Genomic DNA, 19,613 nt, shown 5'->3' on the forward strand with positions numbered 1-19,613 from the left:
TATTTATAACTCTTATTCTCCTAGTCTTATCTGGGAAGTCTCTTGCTAGGGTATAACAAACCGGCCTACGAGTGATCTCACCCTTATTATGGGCCACCCATACACACACACCTAGAACTGTAACATTAAATAAACACAACTTTACTGTAGAAAACGCCTAACAGTTGCGGTCAGGCCAAAGCTGGCTTATTAAGAGCTGGTGCTATATGAATGGGGGGTCCTTTAAATTTCCCCACACTCCCCAAATGTGTGCCATTATCTTTCACAACACTTTGGAACGAGTAAAAAGTCACGCTTTGAGGGGGGAAATTTCAATCTAAAGTGATTTGATTAGGTTAGTAGACCAATAACCCAAAAGTGTTAAAAGGACGCAGACCAAACCTCTATAGGACACTTTCTATAGCTTCCCTCAGTGCTACATTCGTCTCCACATTTTGCGACATAATCAGGATAAATAAGCGACTAGCCAAACCGGGTTCGCTCCGCTGCGCCTTCTTTTACAATATATGGAACACAATTATCCTTTGAATATTTATTTTTCACAATTAGAGAGCTTTAAGTGAATTACCATACTATGAAAATGGTATATGTTTGTCGGTGGACGAATAGTATAACAACATAAATACCTTTATTTGAATCCCATATGATCTTTATTGGTCTATAAATTCGCTCGGACGGTTAAGGGTCATTTTAGTTTGGATGTTAGCTGTACTTCATTTAAAAAAAAAAAAACTTTGTGTGAGCCCGATACTCCCATGGGGATTTTGGGAGTGGGCGGCCGCCCAAGGTGTTGGTTTGTGGGTTAGGGGGTGGTGTTGAAGCCAGAAACTTGATCCCGAAAGTGGGAGTCAGTTTCGTGCTCTACTCCCAAATACCATTTATTTGAGCCCAATGTTGCCATGGTCGGTAAATGTGTATGTCCGATTTAGGGGTGTTTCGGGGTGTGGTCCCCCAGACACTTAACCCAATATTGCCATTAGAATAGGAGGAGGTCCCACATTTGAATATCAGATTCGTATCCACTCCCAAATTCCTCTTATTTGAGGCCCATATTGCCGTGGCCAGTCAATAAGGCCTGTTTGGAGGATTTTGGGGAAGTGGCGGACCCCAAGAAACTTGGTCCTGAAAGCTGGTATAAATTTCGTGCTCTCCCCCAATAACTTTCATATGTAACCCATATTGCCATGGTCGGGGAAGTGGGGTGTTTGATGGTTGGGGAGGCTACTCGGTGACTTGACCCTGATAATATATATTAGATTCGTATTCTACTCTAAAATACCTTTTTTTTAACCCCAATTTGCTATGGTCGTGCTTTGGGGTGCGGGGGTGGCCCTATAGACACTTTTTACCGGATGTTGATATCAGATTCGTGCTCTACTCCCAAATACCTTTCATTTGAGCCACATAATGGTATAATCGGTAATTGTGCTCCTCTTTGGGGGTTGTTTTGGGAGAGGGGCACCCCACCAAAGACTTGGTTTCACATTTGGATATCAGATTCGTATTCTACTCTTAAATAGATTTTATTTGAGCCCCATGTTGCCATGGTCAGTATATAAGTCCTGTTTGGGAAAAGGGGAGGACCCCCAGAATCTTGGTCCCGAAAGTGGCTATAAATTTCGTTCTCCACCTCCAAATACCTTTTATTTAAGCTCGATATTGCCATGGTCGGTAAATATGTTCGATTTAAGGTGTTTTGGGGATGGGGCGGCCCCCCAAACATTTGAGTCCCTATGTGAATATCAGATTCCATTTCCACTCTAAAATACCTTTCATTTAAGTCCCATATTGCCGTGCTTGCTCTATAAGTATATTTAGTTCAATTTATCCACCTGTTCCTTAGCATATGGTTTATACAGTCTCTAAGGACCCGGTCCACCTGGTACTAGTCTAAGGATTGGATCAATGTGTCGGTCCGCACTTTATTAAACGCTCCCTCGATGTCAATGCAAACAGCCAATGTGTACGTCTAGGCATCGAAGGATTCTTCTATTTTATGCACAACCTCGTGCAGAGCAGTCTCCACCGACCTTCCCTTAACACAGGCATGCTGTTTGTGTTTGAGCAGTCCTACTGAACGCTGGATGTCCTACTCTTTATCATGGTGTCCACAATGCGTTCCATGGTTTTGAGTAGAAAGGACGTAAGGCTTATGGGCCTGTAGTCCTTTGGTGTCGCATAACTTGCCTCGCCGGGCTTGGGTATAAACACCACCTTTGCCTCCTGCCAGGCTTTCGGAGTATGCAAGACCTAAGCACGCTGTGAAAATATTGGTCAGGAAATATTCCATTAGATCCGGGTGACTTAAATGGTTGGAAGCTCCTCAATGCGTTCCATTTCCTTGACCATAAATTCCGTTATGATAAACCTTCGATCAACGTCATTGTTCCAAGTTTCCGGTGTCTCCGTGAGTCCCGTCGTATCCTGTGGAAAATTGATTTTCATCAAAAGCCTCAACATGTCCTCCGTTGTCTCTGCTCTCACTCCCATATCGTCTACTAAAGTTTCAGTTTGGACATGGGTTTTTGAGAGAAACTTTTTTATCTAGGCGGCGTCATTAACGCTATCGACCTGGTCGCAGAATAGCTTCCAGGAGGCTCTTTTTTCGGCTTCAGTAATTTTATTGTGTAATACACATCCCCATATACTTCCGATTTTTTACGACATGCGGTAGGTGGCATTGAGTTCTCTGTCACTGCACTGCCTGATGTTTATCCATACTAGCTTTCCTAATCTCAAGAAAGTCGTTGATGATGGTTCAGTCGTCGGGTCCTGTTCGTTAGGCTGTGTTGGGACTCTCGCCCCTGCGCTGCCTGATGTCTTAGAATTAGGATCTTTGCTTATCGTAGTCTTCCCAATATTGAGAGAGTCGGTGTCGGGCCCCTGTCCGTTAGGCCTTATTGAGTGTTCCGCCCCAGGGAGTGTGGATATTTCCAACGAGCTTTTTGGCGATACCAATGCATTCCGCCGACGCAAAACGCAGCGTTAAGATTTCCTCTCAATATACACAGCTTATAATTCGAATGGGTGGACCCCCATCATAGTTCAATACATGTTCGATAACCCGATCGTTTACCAAATGCCTCACCTGAGACCGACGATCTGGTGGAATCCTACCGTATGCATAGCCGATATCGATGACTGCATAAGTCATCTCATCACTGTTGTGCTTCCTTGCCACTCCGGCGTAAGAGGGCGGTTCCTTACCTTTCTCAGCGACTATTTTCCCCTTCCGCGATGGCTGTGGCATCCTTTTGGAAGTCACAGTCCTCCATGAAGACTCAGGGGCCGTCTCCACAGGACACTGTCTAGTGTCTTCATGGCTTGGTCTTCCCAGAGTACTTGAAAGCGAGGAACTCTGTTTCTTCTTCAGCATTTTAGCAGTGTTATGCTCTACGGGAGATCTGATTTTCTTTCCAGCTTCAGTAGAAGTCCCTGGAATGTCAGTTCTATCCCTTCCAGCATCCTGCACTTTCGCCCGATTGCGCTGCCGGTACATACCCCTCTGTCTCCTTCGTCGTGACCCGGATCGCTTTCCCGGTCTGCTTGTGAGCTTAGCAAAGCCATCGCTCACTTCTGCCGTCATCCCGCTGCCCTCATCTCTCGTTTCGGCAACGATGACTCTTTAATTGAATCCGAATCCGCTGTCTGAATCCGAATCGGAAACGCCACCTTTACTGAAAGGCTGGGGACGAACTGTGCATCCCTCTGGTTTATCCGTCTCTTCCTCATTAATTAGTCTGACGACTAGTTGTGCGCTTGGAGCATTACCCTTGACTACAGGTGCCAAGGCAACCACACCTATAGGAGGGAAGAACAACATGCTGCGGTCTGACCCCACCACTGCAACTGTTGGGTCTTTGGAGTTCATTTTGAGCCTCCTCCAAAAAGGCTTTAACATTTTTTCGTTATACCCTACGGGAAATGGGACAGGGGCGCTAAAATAAATATTATTGCTTCTCGCTTAAAGTTACTTAACGCCTATAACATTGATCATTATCTGGTAGTAGTCGTTAAATGACAATGTGACTATCAATTGCCGACGATTTTCTGGTCTTAAGAACTAATTTGCCAGTCTATATATTTGGTAGCCACCTTTGCGCAGATGTGTACACGACCACCTGTTCCTCTGAACGCCTGCGTTCGAAAGCTGGCTAGGACATTGGAATTAATTTTGAGATGATCATCCACACTATTCGTGGCGACACTTTTAGTAATCAAACCATGTAACACTGGATTGATATGTGAGATATATCCCTGCTATTATTGTGGCCACAACCGTGAAACTAAGGTTTGCATCTCCGCCTATGAAGCCGAACGAATCGTTATAATTTTGGTGGTATGGCGGCATAGATTGTTTTTTGCCCCTTGATTAAATAAATCACAGTGTCTTGTTGGGTTATAATGATTGGTCGAATGGTTTGAGGTGAGGTGAGGTGATTCCCTAGATATATGCTCGGAATAAAAATATCAGATTCGCAGTTCACATTGTCCACAACCCCATATTGTCGTGATAGGTTTATGCAGCTGCTTGGTGGGGACCGTGGGCCACTCCACCACGGGTTACTTGGACTCAATTTTAAATGTCATATTCGTATTATACAATATACTCTCCAATACCTTTCATTTGACACCCATATTGTCCCGATCGCACTACTTTGATTATGGGTGGTGTTTTTGTTTGCCCCCCCTTCCGATATCATCAAATTATATAGCCTATTTCTCCTCCAGACCATATTGGTAATCTACTCTCGAATAGCTTTCAGTTGAGTTTCAAAAGCCTATTTGAAGGAGTTTTAAGGCCGGGACAGCCCTCTAGGTACTTGGACCCAACTTTTGATCTCAAATTCGTATCTACTCCTGAATACCTTTTTGAGTCCCATATTGTCCCGATCCGTCTACTTGTTTTCTGGGAGGTACTTTTGGGGCAACAGGCAGGGACCGCCCCCATCCGATATCAACAATTTATATAGCCTATTATTTTTTCGCATCAACCTATACAGTCTGTGAACATTTCAGGAATGTCGGTTCAGCCGTTTTTTAGACTATACGGAACTAACAAATTTACAAACCCGCAAACATGCAAATAAATATACAAACAAACACAAATTCATTTTCATATTTAACGATATAACGTAGTAGATCAATTTCAGTCAATTTTTAATTTGGGGTGTTGCTAGGGGGAACATCCCATGCCAAAAATACAAAAACGGACATGGGACTTAAATGAAAGATATTTGGGAGTAGAAAACGAATTTGGTATAAAAATTAGCAACAATGTGTCTGGGAGCCTTCTATCGACCACCAAAATGGGCATATAAATGAACCCTTACCTTACCCAGGGGGAACGCCCTACACGAAAAAAACCAAAACGGGCACATAGACCTATCGGTATATGTGGGACTTGAATGAAAAGTATTTGGGAGTAGACCACGAATCTGATGTAAAAATCTAACCGCCAAGTCTCATCTGAGACATTCTGAGACAATCTAACTGCGCCCGTCCATCTGTCGAACGAACGACAGAGTTCGAACGAATGAAGATATCCGCCTAAAATTTTTGCACACACACTTCTTATTGACCACCTACATTATCCTGTTTGAGATTGCAAGTAGGCAATATCGATTCAGATTTGGATATGGCTCGCATATAAACCCATCTCCTAAGTTTACTTCTTGAGCCCCTATAAACCGCAATTGTTATTCGATTTTGCTGAATTTTCGCATGGAGTGTTTTTTATGACTTATGACTTCAAAAAACTGTGCCCAGTACGGTCAAAGCTGACATAGCACGCATATAAACCGATATTTTGATTTGACTTCTTTAGCCCCTGGAAGCCGGGGCAATTGTTATCCCGGTTGGTTGAAATTTGCATGGAATGTTTTGTTATGGCTTCCAATAAACGTGCTTAGTACGGTTCAAATCGGTCTATAACCTGATATAGCTTCCATCACCCGATTTGACATCTTAAGCCCCTGGAAGCCGCAATTGATATCCGAATTGGCTGAAATTCAGCACGTAGTGTTTTATGATGACAATAGCAAGTAAGTATTGTCCAATTAACTCTCATTTAATCGCATCATCCAAGCAGTCTTCTACGGCCCCTAAAAGCTTCAATTTTGCTAGATTATGCAGAGTTTTGGTATATAAAACAGTAAACGCTTCTCCTTAACTACGTTCATTTGAGCAAATTTAAGGCAGAATCCATGGTGGTTGGTTCCCAAAATTTGGCACAGCCGTACTAGGCACATTTTTACTAGTTTCCATTTCAAATTGATAAGATCTTTCCATTTTTACCTTTTTTTTTCAAAGGAATGACTTATTGTGACCTTTTGGTATCTTTCTATACACAAGAAGCACCTTGGGAACTTCTTAGTTCCCACAATATAGATCATAGAGCCCTCATTTCCTATTCCCACTTAAAAAAAACTGCAAGTAATAGTTTTGAAATGAAAATATATGAAATAATTTCTTTGGAACAAAAACCCCTCATTTGGCTGCTCCATGTATGTCTGGTCTCATTTTGGTTGTGTGTTTTTTTGAACTACTTTAATGAGACTTTATTACTCCATCAGCAATATATTTATATTTATATACTCTCCACTATACCATGGGACTATACCAATTTCGTCATTCCGTTTGTAACACATCGAAATATTGTTGTGAGACCCAATAGCGTAGGTATATTCTTGATCGTCTTGGATCGGATCTTGACTGCCTGAGCCGATAGAGGGCGCAATTATTATCTGATTTGCCTGAAAATGTGTTGCCCAAATGGGTTAATACCTGATAAAACTCTCATATAAACCGATCTCGGATCTTCACTTCTTGAGCCGCTAGAGGGCGCAATTATTAACCGATTTGGCTGAACTTTCGCATGAAGTGGTTTGTTTTGACTTCCAACAACTGTTGCAAGTATGACCTAACTAAGTCGGTTCACAACCTGATATAGCTCCCATATAAACAGATCTCGCACTATTATTTCGTGAACCACTATAGGGCGCAATTCTTATCCGATTTGGCTGCTATTTTGCAAAATGAATTCCTCTTTGGTCTCCAACAGCCAAACCAAGTGTGGCCCCAATCGGTTCATAATTTGGTATTGCTCAAATAGTACAGCAATTCATTTCGACTATCATTTGGGCAAGAACATGACAAATACGATCCATGGTGGAGGGCATATCAGATTCGGTCAGGCCGAACTTAGCACGCTTTTACTTGTTTGTTTTTTCTTTGTGGCCAAGATGTGCTTACATTTGGCCAAACTAAACTTCTTTTGCGCAAAAGTCTCGCTGACGCCAGCCAGCCAACCAACCAGCCGACTCTTTTAACTCAGTACCATACAGCGATATCGTACACCTTTGAATTAGGCAAATGGCAAATGTTTGAACAAATGGAAAAATGGTAACAGTTGTTTGTTACAAAAGGCTTTTCAACATTTTTGGCAATGTTCATTGGTGGTAGCTGCCTGTCTGTCTTTATTCGAGCTAGGAGACAAAAAGTCACAGTAATGTTAGTTTTTGAGTTTTTATCTGTTTTTTTTTTTTTTGTAGCTTTTGCCGAATACTTTTTGTTTTTTTTTTTCAAATTGTCTTCATTGAAATTAGAGATACTGGTAAAAACCACAAAAACAAAAAAACTCTGATTGAGTGAATAATTGTACACAACAGTTTTGAATTACTAGTGGTTTTTTGTTACTTTGGCCTAGCTCTATTGAGGAAGTTGCAGCTTGGAAGGTCAATGCAAAATTCAACTCTAGATCGCATAATTAACCAAAACGAGGGGAAACATTCAAATAATAACCTAAATCAAACAAATCGTTATTTAAATTGCACAAATGGCAGATTCCTAACTTTGGTAAGCATACCCAAATAGATAGGGCCAAAAGTTTTATACCCTTCATTTTGGATAGCGTTCGAATCTTATATACCCTATGGATCGCGCTCTTTCAAATATATAGTCCATACAGATGGACCGTACTAGCCTTGAAATTTCAGCCAAATAATTGCGCACCCTAGAAGCTGAAGAAGTCAAATCTATAGATCGGTTTATATGGCAGCTAAATCAGGTTATGAACCGATTTCAGCCATATTTGGAACAGTTATTGAATATCAAAACAAAACACCTTGTTCGAGATTTCAGCCGAATTAAATAGGAATTGTGCCCCCTAGAGGTTCAACATGTCAACATCCGAGATCGGTTTCTATGGCAGCTACATATATCAGGTTATGAACCGATTTGTTATTAGAAGTAAAAAATAAATACCTCATGCAAAATTTCAGCCAAGTCGGATAATCATTGCGCCCTTTAGTGGTTCACGAAATAATAGTGCGAGATCTGTTTATATGGGAGCTATATCAGGTTGTGAACCGACTTAGTTAGGTCATACTTGCAACAGTTGTTGGAAGTCAAAACAAACCACTTCATGCGAAAGTTCAGCCAAATCGGTTAATAATTGCGCCCTCTAGCGGCTCAAGAAGTGAAGATCCGAGATCGGTTTATATGAGAGTTTTATCAGGTATTAACCCATTTGGGCAAGGGCGCAATGATTATCATTGTCGGATAATCATTGCGCCCTTTAGAGGCTCAAGATCCGAGATCGGTTTATATAATCATTGCGCCCTTTAGAGGCTCAAGATCCGAGATCGGTTTATAAGACAGGTATATCAGGTAATAGACCGATTCAGTCCATATTTGATGCAGTTGTTGGAAGTCAAAATGGAACACCTCATGCAAATTTCAGTCAAATCATATACGAATTGCGTTTTCTAAGAGCTCAAGAAGTCTAGATATATATCATATCAAAACATGGACCACCCGACCAACGGAAGTATTTGGCAACATTTCAAGCAGCTAGCTTTACTCGTACGAAAGTTTGCGTGTACTTGACAGACGAACGGACATGGCTAAATCAACTTAAAATGTCCAGACGATCAAGAATTTATGTACTTGGTCAGGTCTCAAATTAATATTTCGATGTGTTACAAACGGAATGACGAAGATAGTCATTTATGGGATAAAAAAGGCAGAAATCGCGGTATATGGAGAAATCAGCAATTCTTGATTCGAACCGGACAGACAGAAATTCCAGTGTCTTTAAAAGGCAGCAATCGTTCAATGGTCACAGCGATAATTCGGACAGAGCTGAGACCACCCTTCAGTATCTGTAGTAACGGGTGAGAGTAGGATGGATAAAAAGCTATTGCCTATCTGATGCGCCCATATACAATGGATGGTTAAATTTTAAGGGTCGATGTTGATTTTGGATAAATTTCACGTCTAGCTAGTTAGTGTTTCTTCCGTGGTTCACATTGAGTTAGTCTGGAATTGAGAAATGAAAAGCAGAAAAAACTTGACGTTTAGGTGTGGTTCGCATCAGGGCTGCGGATACGTGCAATTCGTACTCAACTCCGACTCAGACTCCGGAGTCGACCACAAGCACTTTATTTTTTAAATTTGAAAAAAAAATTTAAACTTTCAAAAATAAAATAAAAAAAAAAAATTTTATTTCCCAAGCCGATATGCTTTTATAAAATAATAATTTTCCCAATATTTTATGACCACTTAACGAAGAAAAGTGGATTTTAATAACTATTTTTTTTTTATACAGAAACTATCGAAAGCAACAAGATTCTAAAAAGGATTCCAGAAATCTCACTGTTAAGAATTTTGAGAAGAAATTTTGTTTGATTTTTTGAGCTATAAAAAATTGCCGACCTTTGACAAGCCAATTTTCTTCCAAAAAAAACACGACCTTCTATGAAGGAAAAATTTTTTTTTATTAGTTTCATTCGCCTACTTTACACCAATCTAAATTTCCTAACTCGAGCTAGAATTTTTCTAAGACAACTATATTCTTAGGTGTTTTTCTACCCATTCGTCGTTAATGGGTTAAGTCAGTCTACGCATATTCGTCGATACGTTCAACAGATAGCCGAAATCAGGATAGCATTCGAACGAATGAGGCTATCCGCAGGAAATTTTTGGCCATTGCAAATGGATCATTTGGTTCAGATTGATTTTAGTTTATAATACTAATCAATTTATTTCAAAACACTTTCAAATTGTTTTGTGCTACTTTTCTGCGTACGGACTTTGAAGCTGCTCGAAAACTGGGCTTATTCGAAAAACGGGTGAAAATTATTAATATTTTTATACCCTACACCACTACTGTCGTACAAGGAAGACAGATAGAGCCATTAACAACCGAACATACCCATGGACTCAGAATCACTTTTTGATTCGATTTAGCTGTGTCTACAAATTTATTACACACATATTTTTTAGCCTAGAAACGAAGCCTATTTGCAGAAATTGCTTCAGATTAAGATCTAGTTCCCGTATGTATGTTCGTCTGATTTGGACCGCATACTGCAATAATATGGTCATTTGTCGACCGATTCTCGCGAAATTAGGCACGAAATTCATCTTTAGTAGCTTTTGTCTTCATACATAAATACATAGTTTGTGATCTTACTTAACAATATTACAATAATTGATATCTTTATTTCAATAATAGTTTAATAATAAAGTGTGATTTTTTAACAGCTATAGGAAAGTTTTTCAAAAAACAAAACACATAAAATCCAGGAAAATGCATGTAAATTGAAATGTTTGAAGATTATTTCATGCAAATGTTGACCGTGACTGCGTCTCAAATGGTCCATCCGCTTAGTCCAATTATGGCACACTCTCTCCAACACTTCGCCCGATACGTCAATTGAAGCAGGCTTGTCTGGGTAGACATGAGCTTTCACATAGTCCCACAAAAAATAGTCTAGGGGCGTTAAATCGCATGATCTAGGCGGCCAATTGACCAGTTCCGAAAGTGAAATAAAATGTTTACCGAACTCGCCTCGCCTAAGTCTATTGTTACGCGTGGGGTGTGGCATGTGGCACCGTCTTGTTGAAAACACATGTCATGGAAGTCAAGCTCTAGCATTTTGGGCAAAAAAAAAGTTGGATATTATCTCACGGTTGCGATCACCATTTACAGCTACGTTACGATTCTCATCATCTTTGAAGAAATACGGTCCAATGATGCCAACAGCCCATAAACCGCACCAAACTGAGACTTTTTCTCCTGCAATGCTTCTGGCTAATCTTCAATCCACAATCGACAATTCTACTTATTTACGTACCCATTGGGCCAAAAATGAGCTTCTTCCATAAAATGGGAGTGGTCCGGAAGGAGCAATAGGCTATATCATTATTTGATATCGCAAGGGGGCGGACCCTCCCCCTTACCACAAAAGTACCACCCAAAAAAATAGGTTTAAGTAGTTGGGGGCCTCCCCGACCCCAAAATAGGTTTATTGGATGATAATAACAATATGGGGCTCGAATGGAAGGTATTGGGGAGTAGATTACGAATATGGTTAGGTATGAGGAATAGGTTATATAATTTGTTGATGTTGAAAGGGGGCGGACTCTCCCCCGATACCCCAAAAACGTTCATATCAATATGGCTCAAATAAAAGGTATTAGGGAGTCGATTACAAATCTGGCATTCAAATCAGATTGAAGTATAATGGGTCACACCAACCTCCCCAAAACGTCCCATATGGGACTCGGTTTGTTTGTTTGTTCCGTTGACTCAAAAACGGCTGAACCGATTTTCTTTAAATTTTTACAGATTGTGTAGATTGGTCTGGAAGGAAACATAGTCTATATAATTGTTTGGTATAGGATGGGGGGGGGGGGTCGGACCCTCCCCCTTACCCCAAAAGTACTACCCAAAATCAAAAGTTGGCCGATAGACACAATGTGAACATCAAATGAAAGATATTAGAGACTTAAAACAAATATCGTACTACAATTTTGGGTCCAACTGTCCCAGCTGGCCGCCGCAACCCCAAAACTCAACTAACAGATATATTCGACGTTCATGTGAGCGTGGGACTCAAATAAAATGTATTTGGCAGTAGATTACAAATATATGGCATATAAAATTAGGTCCAAATAAGGAAAGGTCGCCCCACCCCCAAATACCCCCGAATGGGCACATTCGAATTAGACCATGGCTATATGGGACTCAAATGAAAGGTGATGACGAATATGACCTTATAATTTGCGTTCAGGTCTAGGTGGCGCTTTTCCTCTTAAAAATACTTCAAATAGGTTCATTGACTCATTACGACAATATGGCACTTAAATGAAAGGTATTTCAGAGTAGGAAACGAATCCAATTTTGGAGCCAAGTGTTTGGCGATGCGCCCTTAAGCACCCCCTAAACTGAAATTCATTTCCGACTTTGGCAATATAGAGCTCAAATCGACGGTATTTGGGAGTAAAGAACGAATTTGATATTTTCAGGGCAATGTGTCGGTCTGCGCCACATCCCCAAAACACCCTCCAAACGGTTCACGTTTACCGATCATGGCAATATGGGGCTAAAATTAAAAGGATTTTGTAGTGAAGCATGAATTTAATATCGATATTTGAGTCGAAATGTCTCATTACCCTAAATTTCAACACAAAAAAAAAACAGATCTCGAAAAATGGTAATGCGATTCATTCGAATCATGCCAATATGGGACTCATATAAAATGTATTTGAAAGCGGAGCACGAAGCTTATATTTACTTTAAGGGCCAAGTGTCTGGGTGGCCACCCCACCCCCGAAATACCCCTAAACCGGGAATATTTGCAAATGCAACATTTACCCATGAACATTCCACTAAGGTTCAGAGGCAAACTTCTCACATATCAATGAGTGCAGTCCGATTCAAGTTTAAGCTCAATAATAAGGGACAGCCTTTTTATAGCCGAGTGCGAACGGCGTGCCGCTGTGCGACACTTCTTTGGAGAGGAGATTTTACATGGCATAGTAGCTCACAAATGTTGCCAGCATTAGGCGGGGAAAATCACCCCTGAAATATTTACTAATACGGTAATATAGGACTCAAAAGAAAGGCATTTGGGAGTGGAGTGAAAATTTTCCCAGAAACCAAGCCGGACAAACTTCTCGTACATCAATGAGTGCTTTCCGGTTCAAGTTTAAACTCAATGATAAGGAAAATTTTTGTATAGCCTAGTCCGAAAGGCGTGACGCAGTGCGACACTTCTTTGGGGAGAATTTACATTGTACCTCGCAAATTTCGCCAGCATTAAAAGGACATAACCACCGCTTTAAATTTTTTTTGCGATGTTCTCGCCATCGCCCGCTGGTCGAAATCGCGATATGGGTAACCAGTCAAATGCTTCTAGCAACAAAACATACTTTTGCCGACTTTTAAATGTTTTTTGCTATACTATTTTTTTGAATAGAAAGCTTTAAACATTGGTCTAAAGACGGACAATATCCTGCAATGGAATCTCAAAACAAGTATTTACTCTATGACTCTTAAATAATGTTCGGATTTTGGTCGGAATTCTACACAGAGAAAATATTTAATGAAAATTTTTCAAAAACAAAATTTCAATCCAATTTGTTAAGACAATGAAATTTTTTCTAAAGCTTTAAATTTTAATTACTTTTTTCTAAATCATAAAATTTTAATCACTTTTTTCCAAACAGAGACTTTTAATAACATTTTTTTCAAACACAAAATTTCAATAATAATTTTTTTTTGTAACAAAATTTCAATCAAATTTTTTTTAAACTTAATTTTAATGCAATTTTTTTCTTAAGAATTTTTCAAAAACATCTCTCTCAAAGAAAAATTTTTAACAAAATTTTTTTTAACACAAAATTTCAAGGATTTTTTATCAGATAACGGCCGACGAAGATGGTCGCATAGTTTTTAATTTTTTGTTTGTATTTTTGTTACTCAACACTTTTATTTTCTTGAAAATGTCCACCAAAGGATGGGCGATGTTGAAAAATAAATGAAAATTGAAACAAAAAACAACGGCATTGAGCTTGAATTAAAATAAACATTTGGATAGTGAATTTAATTAGAACCATTGATATTCTAGCCAAATAAAGTCCGGGTCGAAACATATCTGGATATAGTTGTCATATAGACCGATTTACCGATTTTGGCTCTAAGGCCATAACAGACGCATTTATTACTCGATTTCGCTGAATTTTGGATCAGTAAGTTGTACAAGACTCCCGACATCCGATCCAAGTATGGTTCAGATTGAGCTATATTTATATATAGCAGCCATATAGACCGATCTTACGCTTTAGGGTCTAAAGACTACGAAAGGCGCATTTGTTATCCAAACTCCGTGAAATTTGAAACAGTGAGCTAATTTAAGACTCCAGACATCCGACGAGAATATACACCAGATCGGACCATATTTAGATATGGTTGTCATATAGATCGATCTGGCGATTTAAGGCTTAAGCACATAAGCGGTGCATTTATTATTCAATTTGGGTGACATTAAAAACAGTAAGTTATATTAGGACTTCCGACGTACGACGCGAATATGGTTCAGATCGGATCATATATAGATAAAGCTTCCATATAGACCGAGGGTCTTTATTACGCGATTTCACTGAATTTAGAACAGCGAGTTGGATTAGGCTTCCCAGTTGTCTGAGCCGGAGATGGTTAATATCGGACCATATTTCGATACATCTGCTATGTAGTCCGATTTACGGTTTGAAGCACATAAACGGCGCATTTTTTACCCGATTACGCTGAAATTTGGAACTTCAGGGTGCGTTTAAGAAATTTACATATTCGAAAAAACTCCCGAGCAGTGAGTTGGATGGGGAGGGGGCGCTTCTGAAGGGGAAGTCCCCAAGCTTGTTTCTCTCTCCTGTCAGTTGCCATCATGCTCTAGTCTAGGGAGCTGGTGGCCTTCGCCGACTAGAGCTTCTTTTCTAACGGTCCACACTCGCTTTGAAATTCCTCCTTGCAGACTCGTTTCTGTCCTTAATTCGATTCTGTCGTTTGTTAACTAATTTCGAGAGTGTGGAAGTGTAGCTAAACCCAGAAATGGCCTTCAACGAACCAACAGAACTCCGGAAAATATCAAAAGAGTGAGGCAGTCAGTTGTGCGTTCTCCCGGGGGTTCGTCTCGTGAACTCGCAGCTGCAATGGGAATTTCTGACATCACTGTTCGACGAATTCTCCATCAAGACCTTAAATTTCATCCTTGCACACGAAAAAATAAAACGTTGGAGACATTTTTACGAGAAACAAATTACAAATTACATTACCAAGTTTTTCATCCAACATGTCAAACGTTAGCTATTAACTTAGTATTATCAACTTCGTCTACAGTAAAAGTACCTTTCCTTTGTTATAAAACCAAAAATTCTTTAAAGACTAAAGTGTTTCGAAAGCCGCAAACGATTATTCGTTTACCGGATCATTAACCCAGGCGTTCAGCGTCATAAGCGGACATGCTACGCTGGCCTCCAAAAACTTTGTATTTAGCATAAATTCTTGCAAGAATTAATCGCAGAAACATGTTCCTTTATCGTAAACAAAGTCAAACGTTTTTCAGAAAAGAAGTTTACTTGGCAAACATTTAATTTATGTGAAAGGAATTATTTTTTCGCGTGTATAAATTGGCTGTTGTGAACGAATTAACTGAACGCGATTTTGTTGCCCGTTAAAAATATGCGTTATGGGAGTGGTTAAATCCTCGTGGCCTTCACATTGTGAACGAGTTATTGTCTGGTGTACTATGTCGGTAGTGGACACGAATTTCAAAAATCGACTTAATCAGAGTATGCACAATGGGAGATGCCATTTACCAGATGTAATTTTCAAGACTGCTGAAAAAATTAGGATATTGAATTCTCAAACCAAAAAAAGAATCAAAACAATAACTGAAGTAAGGTTTTTGTTATTAATCTTTCAAGTTAGTACGTTTCTCTGGCACTCCCTGTATTACTTACACCTGAACCAAATATAATTAAGATCTGCTTATATTTGGATATTAATATGGAAAATAAAAAAAAAGAATAATAAATATATCCATGCTGGAAGGTATCCAAAGTATGGCACGGCCGACCTTAATGCGTTTTTACTTGTTTTTTTTTTTTATTTTTTACTACACGCAAAAAAATATTTCGTTTCACATAAAAGAAATTTTCACCAAGTAAACTTCTTTTCTGAAAAACGTTGAAATTTGCTTATGATAAAAGTACACGCTTTTTTGCGATAAATTCTTGCAAACATTTGTGAGAAATATAAAGCTTTTTACACTGACAGTACCTTTCATTATTGATATATAAAATGTTATTCGGGGTTCCGATTATTCTTTCTTCTTTTTTTTTCCTTTTGTCTTCTTGGTTTGGCTCGAGGTTATTGAACAATTTACAAAAACAGGTGTTTGTATTTAAATATGTAATTTTTACCAATATTTCGACCAACGCCGGTGATCTTCATCAGGATTTGAACTATAAATTTAACAAACAAGTAATTATACAAAAAATTAAGATTATAAAAACATTTATAAATTTGAAAATAATTACATTTTGAAACAAAACAATAGACCTTTCCTTTACAGCGTACAAATTCGACTAAAGCTCTCTCACATTTTTGTACCAAATTCCTGTAAATCTGTGCACAATTGTCCGTGTCTTTCTTAAAGTGCATGCGTTTGTTTGTGGGGATGTCAATAATATGTAACATTTCTAAATTAAATCGTCTTTTCTGATTGGATTCTTGTACTAGTATGCACTTAAAATTTGGTATATGCACTGTTAATGTGCAATGTGCTGCAAGTGCAGTTTTTGTTCTTAAGGTTTGTATTTTATTTTCTGGTCAGATTTGTGAGATGATAATCTTGTCATTAATTTCGTTTTAGTTGTTCCCACATATGTTATTGGACATTCATTTGCTAAATCCCAGTTACATTTAATCTTATAAACTACATTTGATTTGTCCTCCTTTTTCATCCTTGATTTAGTCCTGCTGAATAGACTATTTAATGTGTTGTGGCTTTTTAAGGCAAGCTGGTATTTTTCCCTGTTGTACATATTTGAACTGGTAAGTCTTTCCGAAAACCCTGAAATATAAGTCGTTTTATTGAAGTTTTTTGGTGCTGGTCCCTTTCGTTTTTCTCCGTTCTATTCTTGACGAATTTTATAAGGTCCTTAATGGTGTTGTTTCGGAATCAGAGTTTTTTCTGAATTTTCCTTTCGTTTTCTTGTTGATATATTTTGTCATTGATTTTTAGTACTCTGTCGATGAAATTAGTAGCCGTATTTATTTTCATATCATTCAAATCATCCGAGAAGAATAAAAATAAATACGGCTACTAATTTTATCGACAGTGTACTAAAAATCAATGACAAATTATATCATCAAAAGGCGTTAAGTTCGGCCGAGGTGTAAACCACTTTTCGTCAAATCCGGTGACAAATGCATACCGTATGCCCCATAACAGCTATATCGAAATATGTTTGGACCAAGTACTAATAAGTACTAGTCATTGTTCAATTGTGTACAACAAACTTTTGATCTATTTTAGTAGCTACATTTAAAAATAAAACGATCTGAACCATATACAATGTCGAAAAGACTTGCATAAGTCACTGTGTCAAATTTCAGTGTAATCGGATTAAAAATTCGCATTTTATGGGGTCAAGACTTTAAATCGATATATCGGCCTATATGGCAGCTATATCCAAATCTGAACCGATTGAGGCCAAGTTGCAAAAAAAAATGTCGAAGAGCCTAACACAACTCACTGTCCCAAATTTTGGCAAAATCGGAAAATAAATGCGCCTTTTATGGGCGCAAGACCTTAAATCGAGAGATTGATCTATATGGCAAATCTGGGCCGATCTGAGCCAAATTAAAGAAGAATGTTGAAGGGCCCAACACAACTCACTGTCCCAAATTTTAGCGAAATCTGTTAATAGATGTGGCTTTTAAGGACCTAAGACCCTAAATCGGCTGATCGGTCTTAATGACAGCTATATCCAAATCTGTACCGATCTGGGCCAAATTGAGGAAGTATATCGAAGGGCCTAACAAAACTCACTGTCTCAAATTTCAGTAAAATCTGACAAAAAAATGTGGCTTTTATGGGCCTAAGACCCTAAATCGGCGGAATGGTCTATATGGGGGCTATATCAAGATATAGTCCTATATAGTCCATCTTCGATCTTAACTCGCTTATGGACAAAAAAAAGAGTCTGTGCAAAGTTTCAGCTCAATATATACATATATTTTAAGACTGTAGCGTGATTTCACCGACAGACGGATGGATATGGCTAGATCGTCTTAGATTTTTAAGCTGATCAAGAATATATATACTTTATTGGTTCGGAAATGGATATTTTGATGTGTTGCATACGGAATGACAAAATGAATATACCCCCATGCTTCGGTGGGCGGTATAACAATTAAATAAAACACCAACACCTGTAAATTGTTCGATGACCTCGAGCCAAACCAAGAAGACAAAGTTATAAAATTCCAAAGGTCAACAATAAAATCGCAGAATACTTTTTTTATTTAAAAATTAATTTATCGTCTCGCTTATTTTTATTCTACTTAATTTTAAAGTACATTGTGCATATGGAAAGGATGCCAAGTTCAATTTAATGTTGTAACATAATTCTAATTTTAATTTTTGCAAATTATTAGCGTATCTAAGTTGGTAAATCAAAATCTTCCAGAGTATATTTGGATTTATGTCCATGTTATGATGCACAATTATATTAAAAGCCTTCCATGTTGATCTAATGATTTTTGTCATTGGACGTACCTATGCGAAACTTTAAAAATTTTCAATTTCCGAGTTTACCATGCATCCATCAAGTTTTATACTCACTGTCTCTCTCTCTGGTAGGAGAGACACAAGAGAATAACTATTGGTCCGGTAAACGAGTAGTCGTTTGTGGCTATCGAAACACTTATGCCTTTAAAGAGATTTTGGTGTTACAACAAAAGAAAGGTATTTTGACAGTAGGCGAAGTTGCTAATGGGTTTACAATAAACAAAGTAAGTTACATTTAATAATGGCTAACGTTTGATATGTTGTAGCGCAACATTACATAGTTACAATAAAAGAAAAACTTTGTAATAAAAGTACTTTGTTTCTCGTAACGTTTAATTTGTTCGCGTTTAGCTGGCCCAGTGTGCTTCGCTACACTCTTAAGTGTCTGCGGCCCCCTTTTGAAATGCTCCAAATTTCATTAGAATCTCATATTGTCCCGTTTGGTAGACAGGTCCATTTGGGGCATAATTTTGGGGTGGAGCAACACCCCGGGAATTGACCAAAATTTTTTTATAACTTTCATATTTTACTCTCAAATAGCTTTCGTTTGAGTCCCATATTGTCCCGATCGAACTACATGTCCGTTAAGACGTGGGCATTTTTATATACGTTTCGTATATACCTTTTCATATGATAGCCATATTGCCCCAATGGGTAAACATGTCATTTTTGGGCGGTTTTTGGGGATAGGCAGAGCCCCGACGCTTGGGGTCAAATTGTTATATCAAGTTTTTAAATAACTTTCATTTGATGCCCATATTATCCCAACCGATAAGCATGTCCGTTTGGGTAGGGTTTTGGGGTAGGGCGTCCCCCACCGTTATTTGACCCCAAATTTTTATACCAATTTTGTGTTTTTGGGTTGCCATAAGGGGGCTTAAAACATTTTTGGCGTTTTTGAAAATTTGCAGTTAGAGGGAGGATCCCCCCCCCCCCCCCCCCCTCGCGGATATCACAAAATAAAGTAGT

The 19,613-nt window shown here is 38.8% G+C and overlaps 1 protein-coding gene across 2 annotated transcripts in view; it reads right to left on the reverse strand.

Annotated features, from left to right (window-relative positions):
- LOC106092346 (rab11 family-interacting protein 4B) overlaps positions 1–19,613 on the reverse strand; it is a 416,788-nt gene that overhangs the window by 369,927 nt on the left and 27,248 nt on the right. The gene's annotated exons all lie outside the window — the stretch shown is intronic.

This window comes from Stomoxys calcitrans, chromosome 1 (assembly GCF_963082655.1).
Source record: "Stomoxys calcitrans chromosome 1, idStoCalc2.1, whole genome shotgun sequence".
Lineage (NCBI taxonomy): Eukaryota > Metazoa > Arthropoda > Insecta > Diptera > Muscidae > Stomoxys > Stomoxys calcitrans.